The 14,645-nt window shown below is 38.1% G+C and overlaps 1 long non-coding RNA gene across 1 annotated transcript; it reads left to right on the forward strand.

The window, feature by feature from the left end:
* On the forward strand, positions 1 to 5,442 carry LOC111757962 (uncharacterized). Its single transcript, XR_002792214.2, has 3 exons — positions 1 to 148; positions 801 to 1,020; positions 4,928 to 5,442. It is a non-coding gene; the product is annotated as an uncharacterized LOC111757962 (long non-coding RNA).
* Positions 5,443 to 14,645: the final 9,203 nt, after the last annotated feature.

The raw sequence follows: 14,645 nt of genomic DNA on the forward strand, positions 1-14,645 counted from the left end.
AAATTTGGAGTCAAGGATGTTTCTGTGGCAGTGACTATTAAAACTCTGCTTGTCTGATTCTGATTTCAGAGGCTGGAACTATTCTCTTCCAAAACATCTCCCACAGCTTTGGCCTTTCTGCTCCAAAAGACTCTCCAAAGGTACTCAGGTACAGTGGTCACTTTGTATGCTACACTAAACATTTTTAGTTTCCTGTTTCTACTTCCTCCAGAATGGGAGCTACTTGAACTCATATTTCATTTTTAAACCACAATGTCAAATGTGTTTGTTATGGTTTAAACCTACAATGTCCCCCCAAAGTCACGTATATTTTGAAGTGGGTCTTTTAGAAGGTGATAGGGTCATGGGGACAATCTATTCATTAGTGGTGTCATTCCTGACAAGTTCATAGCTGAATATCCTGTTGGGAGGTGGGCCTGCCAGAAGAGAAGGTCACTGGGGCATGACCTCGAGGGGTGTATTCTTGTGGCTGGCTCCTGGCTTCATTCTCTGCTTTCCTCCAGCAAGCCCTTCTACCATAATGTTTCTGCCTTGGAGCCCCTGACTGTACTGAGCCCTCCAAAATCATGAACCAAACTAATCCTTTCTTCTTTTAAGTTGTGGGTGTCAGATGTTCTGTCCCAGTGACAAGAAATTAGCTAACACAGAGGCCAAGTAGCCAAATGCCTGGAGAATCTCACTGAGAACTCCTTTTAGTGACCATGGCAGATATTATTTGATGAAAGCATTTTTCTTGATGTGTGAGAACATGGCCCCAGTTTCTTCTCAGGAAAAAATTCTAGTCTTTCTCTGTCAATTAGTGAGTGCTGACACTCATGGACTTCAGGGAACAGAGCAAGATGTCACCAAGAAACAAGCCTTCCTTGTGAATGAGCACCATGCACAGGCCACTGTGGATACAGCCAGATGCCAACCTCTTCTGGTGTGTGGGCTGGGAAACAAGAAGAGCCAGCTTCCACAGCCCCTCCACGGGCACCAGGCTGATCGAGAGAAACACAGGCTGTGATGACAGCTATTGAGGTAAAATACAATTTGAGGCTTGCGGTGTTTAGTGTTTCACTGACTTTGCAGGTCTAAAGCCAGTAGTCTGATCATCTATTCAGGATAACAGTATGCAGGGTAACATCTATGGGGCATTGCCTTCTAAAGGTGGTAGCCATTGTTAATTCCCAACCATCTTGTTTTGAAGTCCTGTATCATTTTCATCGTTTTGTTGGTTTGGGTTTTATTCTGTTATGTTTTGTTTCACTTTATTATATCCAATGCATGGGCAAGTGTTTTGAAGATTAACAAGATATATTGTGTAGCCATTTTGGATTTATTATTGTCTTGTTTTGAAGTCCTGTATTGCATTCATTGCTTTGTTTTTATTGGTTCTATTCTGTTCTGTTTTGATTTTTACTATGTCTGAAGGTATCTGTAGCTATTTTGAAGACATCAAAAGGCATGCTGGCAACATTGTTGATTTCATAATGTTTTCAAGTGCTGTGTCACGCACACAGGTTTGTTTTAATTGGCTTTGTTCTGTTTTATTTTGCTTGGTTTTATTTTCTTTAAATAAAAATAAAAAATAAAATTAGTGAGTGCCAGTAATGAAAATGAAATCTCTTTACTGAGAAGTTTCCCTTATAATGCTTCTAATTGGTAATTTCAGGGACTTAATATCTACTTCCAACTTATCTTGATAGCTCTCTGTAATTATATATATTATGGAGTTCAGCCAAATGGAGTACTATCCGGTTCCTAAATACGGTTGGGATTATTCTTGTATTACTCTAGAAGTCTTTGGAAGTCTGCAGCACAGCTATCACCCCTTATAATATTCAAGGCATTCTTTGGTGAGTATTCAAGATCTGCCTCCGAGGCGAAGGCTTCTTGGCCAATCACACCTCTTAGAAATTGATGCTGTTCCTCTTCATCTAAATTTTCACAGCTCCACACCTTATAACCAACCCTAGGAAGTGTTTTGTCACCGAAACTTTATTTAAAATTTTAAACTACTTTAAAATTGTATCATGGCTAACATTTTTGGATTTCAGAACACCTGAATAAAAGATGAAAGAGTGGTCTCATCTTTCCGGTGTTGACCTACTTGATGCCATAATGGTCTCATTTCTTTTCCTTTTCCTGATTTTAATTAGAATTTGATGTTTTTCTCTACTGTGTGAACTCCTTAATCATGTTTTCATTGCCTCAGTCAAATTATATCTTAGCAACTATTTTTCAGTAAGAATATGTTTTTGTGTGAAAACAGAGATAACTGTATCTCTCTCAATGAATAAAAATATACAGATAATACAGGTTTAGTGGCCTGGAAATCATAAATTGTGTGGTAAAACTCACTGACATCTTTGTAATATTGTTAATTTTGATAAAGCAGAAGTAAGAATAAGTCTCTTCTGCCTTATCCTGCCCGATGCTTATGGTGTGGTGTTCTAAAAACTTCCAGATGCACTATATGGCAGCTCAGACTCGGAAGTTGCAGGTCCAGGTACTACCTGGCCTTATAAGGAGGTTTCTACTTATGGATAAGCAAGGCAAAAGGAACATGCTGACAATGAAAACCTTTCTGATTTATGAAAGAACTCAATCTACATTATTACATCATAACATATACTTTTAAAAATAGATCCGTATCTGATTATTCGCTTTTAGTGGCGTATGTTTGTGATACATAATAATTACATTCATCTTGGTGAGACAATAAGATTCATAAAGGGTCTTAATCATGTTTTCTTCCGGTTTCCCTCTGAGCCTTTTGGTTGCTCCCACCCCCACACCCTCTTCCCATTATATTTCCACACCAAAGTTCTTCCAGGTTCCTGCTTAGATTTAACACAAATTTGTTTCTCTTCTAGCTGTCAGTTTTCTCTTTTTCTGTTCTCATGGCTCATAGTTCATGACCCTTGTATGCTAATTTTTTAGTGCTTCAATATTTATAGTAACCTTCTGCTCTTCAAATTGAAACAATCCTTATTCTTTTATTTTAAAGAAGCTAAAACCAAAGAAAATAAAACAGAATAAAACCAATCAAAATAAACCAGTATAAGTGGTACAGGACTTCAAAACCTACTGAAACCAGTAATAGTTACCATGAAGCCTTTTGTTGTCTTCAGAGTAGCTGCAGATACCTTCGGACATAGTAAAGATCGAACAGAGCAGAATAGAATAGAAATAATAAAGCAAAACCATGTATGCAATAAAGGACTTCAAAATAAGACAATACTAAATCCCAAATGGCTTGCTATTTTTCAAGTAGCTGCTAATGCCATCAGATTTAACGTCATCAAACAAAACAAAAGAGAATAAAACCCAACCCAACAAAACAATGACGGTGGTATGGTTTCCAGGCGGGCATCATCTCCCAGTGAGGCCTGTTCTCTCCCCCTCCAGCTCCTGAATGGCGCTGACTTGGGAGAGAGGCTTGGGTGAGCTGTCCTCACTCTGGCAGCAGCACACGCTTGGTGCTGGGTTCCAGGTGGAGGTCACCTCCGGGTGAGGCCTGGTTCTCTCTGAAACAACCCTTATTCCTTTAACCTCTCTTCTGAGGTTGGTTTAATTCTTTTCTTTTATTGCTCTCCAGTGGACCTGTCTAGCTTCCCTAGATTTTGTTTAAGTTTGAGTTGGGCAGAGTAGTTTACCAAAGTTTGTCTCCTGTCTTTCCAAGGGAGATTATCTGGTGAAAGCCCAATAGAGAACTAGTAGATGATACTGCACATGAAAGTACTTTGCAAATGCTTATGTATTGTCAAAATAAAAAAGATAATAACTTGGTTGCATATCTCATGCAGAGGTCTTAATTTCAAAAGTAAGGTCTAATTTACTTCTTTTATCAAGTCCTTTTATTTATTCAGTAATAAACTCATTAGCAAATTCGGAGAGGTGAATATGGTATTAGAAGTTGGGCAGTGTCTGTCTTTAGCTCTGAACTGCTATTGGCAGATTCACTGGATGTTTCCATTTTTAATCTCCTAGTAAGTGTTGTGAAGAGGTTCTCAAGAGTTAGGAAGGAGTGGTTTCAGGGGCAGTGCCATCTCTCCCGATCAAAGGCACATATGCTCTCCCTTCAGTCACTGATACCAGAATACCAGAGCAGAACCTAAGCTCCCCCAACTCATTTAACCATACTGGTAAATTTGCTGTAATCTGGGGGCATTATTCTCTTACAATGAAAGCAAAATCTATGTTCTCTGGAAATTTAGATAGTCCAACATTGATGTTGCCCTCTTAAATTTTGTCAAGTAGTTAATGGATTTTCATAAAAGTGGGACACTTAGATTACTTTTGTAAATAAGCATGTCACACTGTAAGTAGAAAGAATTTAATCGTTTACTTTAAAAAATACAGTAAATTTATTGATGTCTTCTATGTTCCCAACCTTGCTTATTAGTGCTTACACTTGCAGAGCTTGAGATCTAGAAGGGAAAATCAGAGGTGTATACAAATGAGATTATGGACACTGTAGAATGTGGGGATTAGTTTTACCAGGGAAATAACGGGGAAAAAATTCTAACTGCATCCGTAATGGTACAAAGACAGCAACTTCTTGCTGTAAAAAATAAAAAAAGAGACAAAAATAATGTGAATAGACTGTTTTCAGCTGTGGTAAAGATAGGATGTGGAATGTACTCCAAATCCAACTTATGTGTCAAAGCCTTGGTTTGCAGGGGATTTCCACTGGAAGGTTTAAGACATAGAACTTAGTGGGCAGTCCTCGGATCATCTGGAGCATGTCTACAAAGGGAATTGTGGGACCTTAGCTACTTTTCCCTTCTCTTTGCTTGCTAACTGTGAGGAAGGTAGCTTCTTCCACCATGTACCTCTGCCCTGATATTTGGTCTTGCCACACACCCCAACACAGAGACTGATTTATTAGGATCTTCAATTTCCAAAGCTGTGAGTCAAAATAGTCTTTCTTCTTTTAAAGTTAGTTGTCATAATGGAAGCTGAGCCCTGCCTGTGAGCCATCTGGAGCATGATTGGGGAGAAGGAGCAAGGAAGCTGAGCCCCCCTGTGAGCCACTCAGAATGTGGATCAGGGAGAACAGTGAAGGAAGCGGAACCCCTGCCTTGCTGCAGGGGTGCACAGGCTGTGGAGAGGACAACAGCCCCACCACCCGCCAGGGGCAACCAACCAGTTCATTCAGAGGAACTGTGTTGTTTGATTGACTTTGCAACTATTTAGAGGACAAGAATATGCAATATAGTAGTAACTACTGCAGATTTTCTAATGATTTATCACTGTTCCAGTTTTCTTTATTGCTGTTTTATTCCCTTTAAAATTACAGAGAAAAAAACCCCAAAGAAGTGAAACCCAAAATGTACAGTATACACTGTGAAGGTAGAAGGGGAGGAAATGTGTAAAAAGGAAGGGAAGGAGGTGACCACTGGGAACTTCCTACTACCTTGTTTTGAAGTCATGTATCATTTTCATTGTTTTGCTTTGATTGGTTTAATTCTGTTTCATTTTGTTTGGCTTTATTCTCTTTAAAATAAAATTAGAAAAAATAAAGTTAATTATCTTGGAGATTTTGCCATAGTGACAGAAAACTAACTCATACAATTGGATTCTTGGAAATAGTGAAATGTATGACATAAGCTTTATATTCACTTTATGTTTTCATCTGGGGTCACTTTCTAACCTATGGTTTGAAGAAGTGGAATCCACACTGAGACCCCTAGTGTCACTGAGTGTCCCACACTGAGATCAGAATCTGGTAGCCCTGAATGGGTGGAATGTGCTGGCCAGGGTAATGCAGAGGAAGAAACTGCTTAGAAAATAACTGCCAGAAATGTGCATGGTGGTTCCTGTGATTCTCTGGGAAATGCTGGCTAGATGTGTATAACACAAGGTTTTATGAGATCTGGAAAGTTCTCATGGAAGAGACCATGAACTTCCTGAAACCCCAGAGGTTTCATGGTGTTATTGGTAGCTCTTTCTAAAAATGGCTCACAAAATGTTATGGGTTTTGTGTTGCTCATCTCTGCTTCTGGAGTTGGATTCCTGGTTCTTCTTACTGGAACAAAGAATTGAGTTAGATGAGCAAAAAGCAGTGGCACCATGTATTTGAACACTAGAAGTGAAGAGTGAGGGATAAACTGGATCTGCAGAGCAAGCTTGGGCTGAGTAAAGAGGAAGACGAAGGATGACTCTGGAGGACTCAAGGTGGGATGTGAAGACAGCGGCATGCTGCTTGTGTCCTTCTATGCTATCCAAATTTTGAGAAAATCTGCAAGAACTTCTACATCTGGCTCCTGAGAGCAGGGCGGGGACCTCACACCTCAAGCTGATGTCAGGTCCAGGCCATCCTATTGAAAATCTGCTTCAATTCTCCCGAGAATACCACACGCAGGGCTTTGTGATCTGTTTTGTGGTGTGTCCAGGATCGTGTATTTAACAAGTCATGTCTATTTTCCCAGTCAGCTTTGTGATGCCCTAACTTTCAGTCTAAATGGTACCAGAAGACACTGGGATTATGAAAATGTAGCAGAGGTCTCCTAAGACATTCCACTCATTTAGCAGAGAACCCAGAAAGACCACACCTGGAGAGTAGGGCTACCCTCTGCCAGAGTACAAAAGATTGCTTTAAGCATATTTTAATAAAAGGCACAACAATTCAACATGGTAAGGCTGAGCAGCCCCACATTAGCTGCTGATAAATTAAAGTGCATGATCCTTGTCTTAGTGACTTTTCTCATTGCTGAGAAAAAATACCTGGCACATAAATTTAATGGAGGAAAGATTTATTTCAGCTCACAGTTTGTAGAGTTTTCAGTACATAGTTGGTGGTTTTACAGTAAGGTGACAAAGCAGAGGAGCATCATAGAGGAGAAATGTTCCAAGGTGTGACAGGCAGGAAGACAGCAAGCAGGCAAAGAGTGAGCAACAAAAACAGGGCCGCCTTTTTCCTTCCTTTTATATCTCCCCAGGCTGTAAATTGTTGATTGGTGCCGCCCATACCCAGGGCGGGGCTTCCATTATCCACATCCTTAATTCACATTCACGGGCCCTAATCTACCCACCTTCAAACCCCCACCTATAATCACAGGAGGATTTGGGAAAACATCCAGGTACAAACTATAACAATCACTGAAAGGGACACAGTAAAATTCAGATGTCCAGTTACGGAGCACTCGCAACATACACTTGATAAAAAATAATACAGAAACCAAAAACAGTAAGTAATGGACAAGAAAACTGGCTAATGTCAACAGACCCCGAGATGTAGATATTTTGGCAGTAGTAGGGAAGGATTTCAATGGCCATTATAAATAGGTGTAAAAAGTTTTTTTAACTTTTTTATTTGCTATAAAGATTAAAGTGTTTTATTCTGGCAAATTTGTACATACACATGTCATTCCTGGATCACTTTCACTGTCCATCACCTCTTTCCCCCACTCTCCCCAAAAATGTCACTCTTTTTCACGCCATTGTGTAAAATGCATTTTGCTCATATCTACTCCTTGTATTATCCACCTTTGTCTCTCTTATTTTTCCCTCTTCTTCCTTTCTTCTCGTCTAGCAAAAGGAGAACATAGTATATTTATCTTTCTGAGTGTGGCTTATTTCACTCAATACGTTGGTCTCCAGATTCATCCATATTCCTGCAAAAAACAGTTTTGTTTTTCCTTATGGACAAATTACATTCCATTGTGTGTGTGTGTTATATGAATATATATATAATTTTCTTTTTTATCCATGCGTTAGTTGGTTATTCATTTGGTCTGGTTGCGCTGTCAATTGTGCTGCAATAAGCAGGGGTATGTGGATATTTCTATAGTTCGCTGACTTTAAGTCTTTCAGATGTATACCAAGGAGTGATATAGCTGGATCAAATGTTGGCTGCTTTTTTAGATATTTGAAGACCTGCCCTACTGATTTCTACATTGACTACATTAATCTACATTACAATCAGGATATAGAAGTTTTCTTTTTCCCCTACATCTTCACGAGCATTTATTTATTTATGTATATATTTGGGGGGTTTTGTCTGTGTGTTCCTAAATATAGCTATTGTAAGTAGGGTGATATGGAATATCAATGTAGTTTTGATTTGCCTTTTGTAAATGGCTAAAGATATTGAATGCCTTTTCTTGTACCTGCTGGATTTTTTTTTGTACCAGGAATTGAACTCACAACCTTGGGCTTGCCAGGCAGGCGCTTATGCCACTGATCTAAATTCCAGGCCCATCTGCCAGATATTTGAACTTCTCTTAAAATGCATCTGTTCAGTTTCCTTACCCCTTGGTGATTAGTGATCTGATTCTTTGTTGTTAAAGTTCTTTATACATTCAAGATAGTTATCCTCTGTCAGAATAGTAGTTGGCAAAGATTTCCTCCCCTGTCTCTTCACTGTTAGTTGTTTTCCTGGTTGTGTGAAAAACTTTTTAATTTTATGCAGATATCTTTGTTGCTTCTTGTTATTATTTCTTGCACTATTGGAGTTTTGTTCAGAAAGTGTTTGACTATATCTGTGCGTTCAAATGTCTCCCTGTGTTTTCCTTCAGAAGTTTCAAATATTAAAGGCATACGCCTAAGCTTTTGATCAGTTTTAGTTGGCTTTAGTAGAGGGTGAGATATAGCTTATCAATGGCTTGTATAAGACTCAGTACAGTTCTTCTATACCTCTTTTCTTCGGGTATTTCTTTTTAATCATGAATGAGTGTTGAATTTTGTCAAAAGTTTTTCTGAATCTATTGAGGTGATCTTGTGATTTTTATTCTTGCTTCTGGTTATGTGATGGATTACATTTATTGATTATGTGTACATTAAACCATTCTCGTACCCCTTGGATATAGCCTACCTCATTATATATATCATCTTTTTGATGATTTAATACATTCTGTTTGCTGATAGCTTGGTGATGATTTTTGCATCTGTATTCATTAGAGAGATTGGCTTATAGTTTCCTTTTTTGATTAGATTCCTGTGGGATCAGGGTAATGCTAGCTTCCAAGAATGATTTTAGGAGTATTTGAGTACTCCTCTGTTGATTTCATTAAGGAGTGTGAGCAGCACTAGTGTTAGATCTTTCTTGAAGTTCTGTAGAATTTGGGAGTCCATCCGTAAGGTCCTGAGCTTTTCTTACTTGGTAGGTTTTTTATTACTGCTTAAGTTTCATTGCCTGTTATTGGATTATTTAAGATTTTCATACCTTCTTGGTTCCGTTTTAGTAATTTATATGTATCTAGGAATCTCCCTATTTCTTTTGAGTTCTCTGGCTTTTTGGTATATAGGTTTGTGAATTTGTTGCCAATAGTTTTTTAGATTTTGGCAGTTTCTTAATGAGATTTCAACTTTTTAATTTCTAATTGTGCTGATATGGGTCTTTCCTTTTTTCTTTTTTGGCAAGATTGCCTAAGTATCTGTCTGGGTTTTTTAACCTTTCAAAGAACCAAGTCTTCGTTGTTCTTTGCATAATTCTTTATTTTCTATTTTATTCATTTCTGCTATAGTTTTATAATTGAGCTTTTGTACAACCACTAGATTTTCATCTTTCTTGGTTTCCTAGGACCGTGAAATATATTACTAGATTATTTATTTGTGTTGCTTCTGTTTCTCTGTTGTGGGCATTTATAGCTGTAAGCTTCCTGTGTAGAACTCGTTTCACTGTGTCTCATACATTTTGGTATGTGGTACTGGATTTTCATTTAGTTCTAAGAAATGTCTTAATTCTTCCTTAATTATTTTCTGAGACATTTATTACTCATAAGTTTCCATACATTTGCACAGTTTCTGTGGTTTGTTTTGCTTTTGATTTCTAGTTTCATTGCACTACGATCTGATGAAATGCACGGTAAGATTTTAGTTCTTTTGTATATACTTAAGAATGCTTTATTAGTTAGTATGTGGTCTGTTTTGGAGGAAGAACTGTGTGATGCTGAAAAGAATGTGTATTCTGTTGGGTGAACACTGTAAATATCCATTAAGACCATTTGTTCAAATGTTCTGTTCAACTCTAGTATTTCTATGTTGATATTTTGGTTGATCTATTTGTGAGGGTGAGGTAGCAATTGTACTGATTATTATCTGATCTTTCATATGTATTAGAGTTTGTTTTATGATGTTGAGTGCACTGTGGTTTGTTGCATATATGTTATAATTGTTATCTCTCCCTGTTGGATAGTTCCATTAACTAATATGTAACATCTTTCTTCATCTATTTTGATAAGTTTTGGCTGGACCCACACTTTGACTGAAAATAGGACTGCTACTTGTTTTTGGGTTTCTGCTACATAGAATATTGTTTTCCATTTGTTGACTTTTAGTGTATGAATTTATTTTTAAGTTGCATATGTTTCTGTATACAGCATACTGTTGGATTTTGTTTCTTGATCCATTCTGCTAGATTGGATTGAATCCATTCATATTGATCATTATAGTTTATAGGCATTAACTTATTTCTGTCATTACATTATTTGCTTATTGCTGTTTGTGTCTATTTATGATTCTAAATGGCCCCTTTACCTTTGTAACTCTTATATTACATAGGATTGGAACTTTTTTCTGCAGTCATTTCAGTGAGCACATTTCTTTATATCTTAGTTTCCATGTGTAAACATTTGCTAATACCTTGTTCTTTTACAATCAAGTAGGAGCACTTGGGCCATCCTTTTATTCCCTCATTTTTTTGAATATCCCTGAATAAATCATCTATTTTTACAACAATCTTGTCCTCGTCTTGATATTTCATCTTGTCTGATCATGTCTATTGCTGAAACTTTCAACTGAGTTGATCATTTGCATGATTTCTACTTAATTTCTTTTCATAATCTCTAATGTTTAACTAAAAGTTAACTTATAACCTTCACTGTCTTTCTTAAATTATTCACCTTGTATTTATAACTTATTTAAACTCATTGGTCACCTTATTACTTGAATCATTTATTTATTTACACCTTCTTTGAACTTGTTGCACATTTTAGAAATTGGTTCCCTCTTTGGTTTTGACTTTTATGTCACATATTTTAGACATTTATTCTTTTGGGTTCTTTGTCCTGAAATTCACCCACTTCAATATCTTTAAGATCTTTAAAGGTGCTCCGAACATTTAGGACATTTCATGTTGCCTTGTTTTCTCATGGTTTTGTGTTTCTGTGTTGAACATTGTATCTCAGGGAGACAGAAAGTTCAGCCACTATAGCAGAAAGCTCTTTGTAAGTGGATTGTATTCTATGATGTGCTCTTGGCTTTGGGTACATGTCAGTGTACAGGCACCTACTCCACTTATTAAAGTATTGTACTCAATCTCTGCCTGTGTTGGTTAATTTTCATTCATTCCTGAGACAAAAATACCTGATGCCCAGAATTAAGGAAAGGAAGGTTCATTTAGCTCGCAGGTTGTGGACATTTCAGTCCATACTCAGCTCATTCTAAGTCAAGGTGGTGAGACTAAGGGGCAGCCATTCATGGCAACCACAAGTGACAAGAGCAAAAAGAGGAAAAAGGGAAGGCATGCTTCCTTCTCTCCCTTATACTGTATGCTGGCCACCCACCCCTGGGTGGTGCAGTACTCACACCACTAATCCCAAAGCTAGACAATGAACCAACAAAAACGAGATCCACCCACCTCTATGAATTCATGAGGCCTTGAGGGTCAGCTAGACACAAACCAAAGCACTTAAGTGGGAGAACAACTACCAGTAATAACAATATCCAAAGAGCTAATCATATATCAATACTTAATTTAAAACTTTAAAGCTATTTCAAGTCTTTCAATCATGCAAGAAATTGAAGGAGTCACAGTGGTAAATACCAAGTTGAAGAATAGGACACGAAAACTGAAAAAAGGGAAAACTTTTGAAAATTTAAATAACACACCAAAAAATCAATTTTGATGGTACTATTTTTATGTCTGGACAGAAGGTGGTGGTGACGGAGACAGGATGCTAGTGTGGTGATATGAGAGTGCAATAGAAAGAAGAGAGGAGAGGAGAGAAGAGGAGGGGAGGGGAGGGGAGGGGAGAGGAGAAGAGAAGAGAAGAGAAGAGAAGAGAAGAGAAGAGAAGAGAAGAGAAGAGAAGAGAAGAGAAGAGAAGAGGAAAGTGTGATTGGCTTTACAGGTGCTGGAATCAATTAACTGCATATTTCCACATATAGAAACGTAATATTGAAAGTTTGAAGAACCAATGCATGGTGAGGGTAACCTAACAAATCTATGTAAATCGATGCAGAAATTAAAACATTAATCCAAACCCGTGCACAACTGAATGCACACTAAAGTCCGCATATACTTTAGAATGACGGAATCAGAGAATACATACAGATCATTGCATTTGTCATATTGATTGCAAGGCAGCATGTGGCAAAAACCAAACTTTTTCCCAACCTCAGGTACAATATCATTAGCACGCCAGATTTCAAAGTCTGTTTTCCTCAGTATACTTGGTGAGGCATTTACTTTGCTCCCATCAGTGAGTTTCAGTCCAGGGTTCTTTGCCAGTCACGAACTTTCAGATTATTCCTGCTGTCCTCACACCATTTTTGGAACTCTTGATTCTCTTTTCTCAGCTTGCTCAGGCTTTTATGGTTTTAGTACCCACTGGGTGTTAGGGAGATTAACTCAATTAATGCAAGCTTGTTTTCTACCCTTTCGCCTTACTGTATACTACATTGTCCTCAGATCCTAATTGCCCCAGGACTCTGAATTTAAATTTGGTTTGCAATCTTTTCTGGCCCAGAGCTAGAGAGTCAAGGAATTGTATAGCTCTGGTGTGGGCCATAGCACCTGGGGCAAGAGCCCCCTTATGGCCATTCTTGTGCCTTCTTCCCTTGAAACATTTTAGCATTTCATAAGGTAGCCAGGGCTCTTGTCCTGGACTAACCTATGTTATGGGCAGAATTTTGTTTCTGGTTATCATCGCAGATTCTAGTCTTTGTCTTGTAGGAAAACAGTGGAGTTCATTGGATGGGCAAGCCATGGCTTCTGGAGTGAATGTCCATGCTTCTCCATCTTCTTTGGCACTGGGAGAAAATACTCAACATCCACAGTTTAAGGGAGGAAGGGGTTATTTTGGTTCACAGTTTTTAGAGGTTTCCGTCCACAGTTGACTGGCTCCAAGGCCAAAGGGAACACAGCACAGGTGCATGGCACAGGAGAAGGTGTTCATGGCATGGTGGCAGGGAAGCAGAGTGGTAAAGCTGGCACTGGGAGGGACAGAAGCTTTCCCACTAGGGCCTTACCCTAATGACCTGTCCCTTCCAGCCAGGACCCACCTAACAGCAAGTTAGCTATCAATCTCCATCATCAAATCACCTTCCAAAACTCCCACACTTGATTGCATAAGGGTTTAAGAGAACATCTAGGTATAAACCATCACAGCCTCCGAGGTCTTCTTTCCCTAATTTTTTGTTGGTTTTTAGTAACTAGCTTTCAAAATTTTGGGGAATTTAGCACTTGACCCTTGTGAATTGGTATGATAAATGTATAATACTTCCAAAACATATTGGATAGTCCTAAAAACAGTGCCCGAGTGAAAAAAAATCAGATAGTAAACAGTGAATAATAGGTAATTCAATTTACATGAATCTTTATAGTAGGCACAAACATATAGAAATAAAAATGCAAAATCCCAGTGTCTCTCAGTTTGGGTTAGGTAATGAGATTGCATGGGAAAGGACAAGAGGGAACTTTTGGAGATGATAAAAGACTGCTTTATCTTAAAATATGTGCTTTTAATCAGACTTTCTTGAGTTCAAAGTTTAAGACCATTGCATTCTTTACATGTAAAGTGTATCTACATAACCAGAGCAAAATGAAGGCAGTTCCATTAACAGCAAGGTAGTAAAGCGAGGCCAAAATACATCCACAGATGACCAAAGGGAACATGAAGGTGTGAAAAAGTCTGATATGTTATTGATCTGATGTGTCGAGTTTAATAAGCTTTAACGAATGGATGGTCCCAGTAGGGTCTGGCGAGAGAGACTACAGCATGATCTATGGTCTTGTTTCTGCTACTCAAACTTCCGTAAGCATTTTCTGGAAAGGGACAGATAGGAAAGATTTTAGATTTTGCAGTCTACACAAAGATTCTGTCACATATTCATTGTTTTCTACATTTTTTTCTTGCATCTCTTTAAAAGTATAAAAATCATTTTTAACTCACAGGCTGTACATAAACAGTGGGACAGATGCCCTGTATGCTATGGTTCGCTGACCCTATGCTACATGAAACACTTAGAATATATAAAAGATGTTCTTCTAACCACAACCACTGCAGAAAGGCTACAAGAAAGATTTGGTAGGTTACAAAATGCTATAAGCACACTGAAAAGTAAGTAAGTGATTTGTCCTGGAGGAAATTTCCTCAGGGGGTAGATACAAATTGGCTTTTGGAGAATCAGAAATAGTTCAGAATGGGAAGAACAATTTATAGATAAGTTCCTACTGAGAGTCAGACGCTATTCTTTGATAGTTATATGATATGGGACAATACTTTGCTAGTTCTGAATTCTTTATCATTAGGATGGGTCTTACGATAGCTTACCTTCTGACTGGGGAAGAAATTCAGTGAAGATTAAACGGAACTCTTACTTGAAAGAACATGAAGACTATTAAAAATGTGATTGTTACCTAAGGCCCTTTATCTTGTCAAGTTAGAATGATTCATACCACTCAGATGCAACAATAATTACTGAGATTACTG

The sequence above is a fragment of the Cavia porcellus genome, unplaced genomic scaffold (assembly GCF_034190915.1).
Source record: "Cavia porcellus strain 051 isolate PalLab524CR breed Dunkin Hartley unplaced genomic scaffold, mCavPor4.1 scaffold_28, whole genome shotgun sequence".
NCBI classification, from domain to species: Eukaryota; Metazoa; Chordata; class Mammalia; order Rodentia; family Caviidae; genus Cavia; species Cavia porcellus.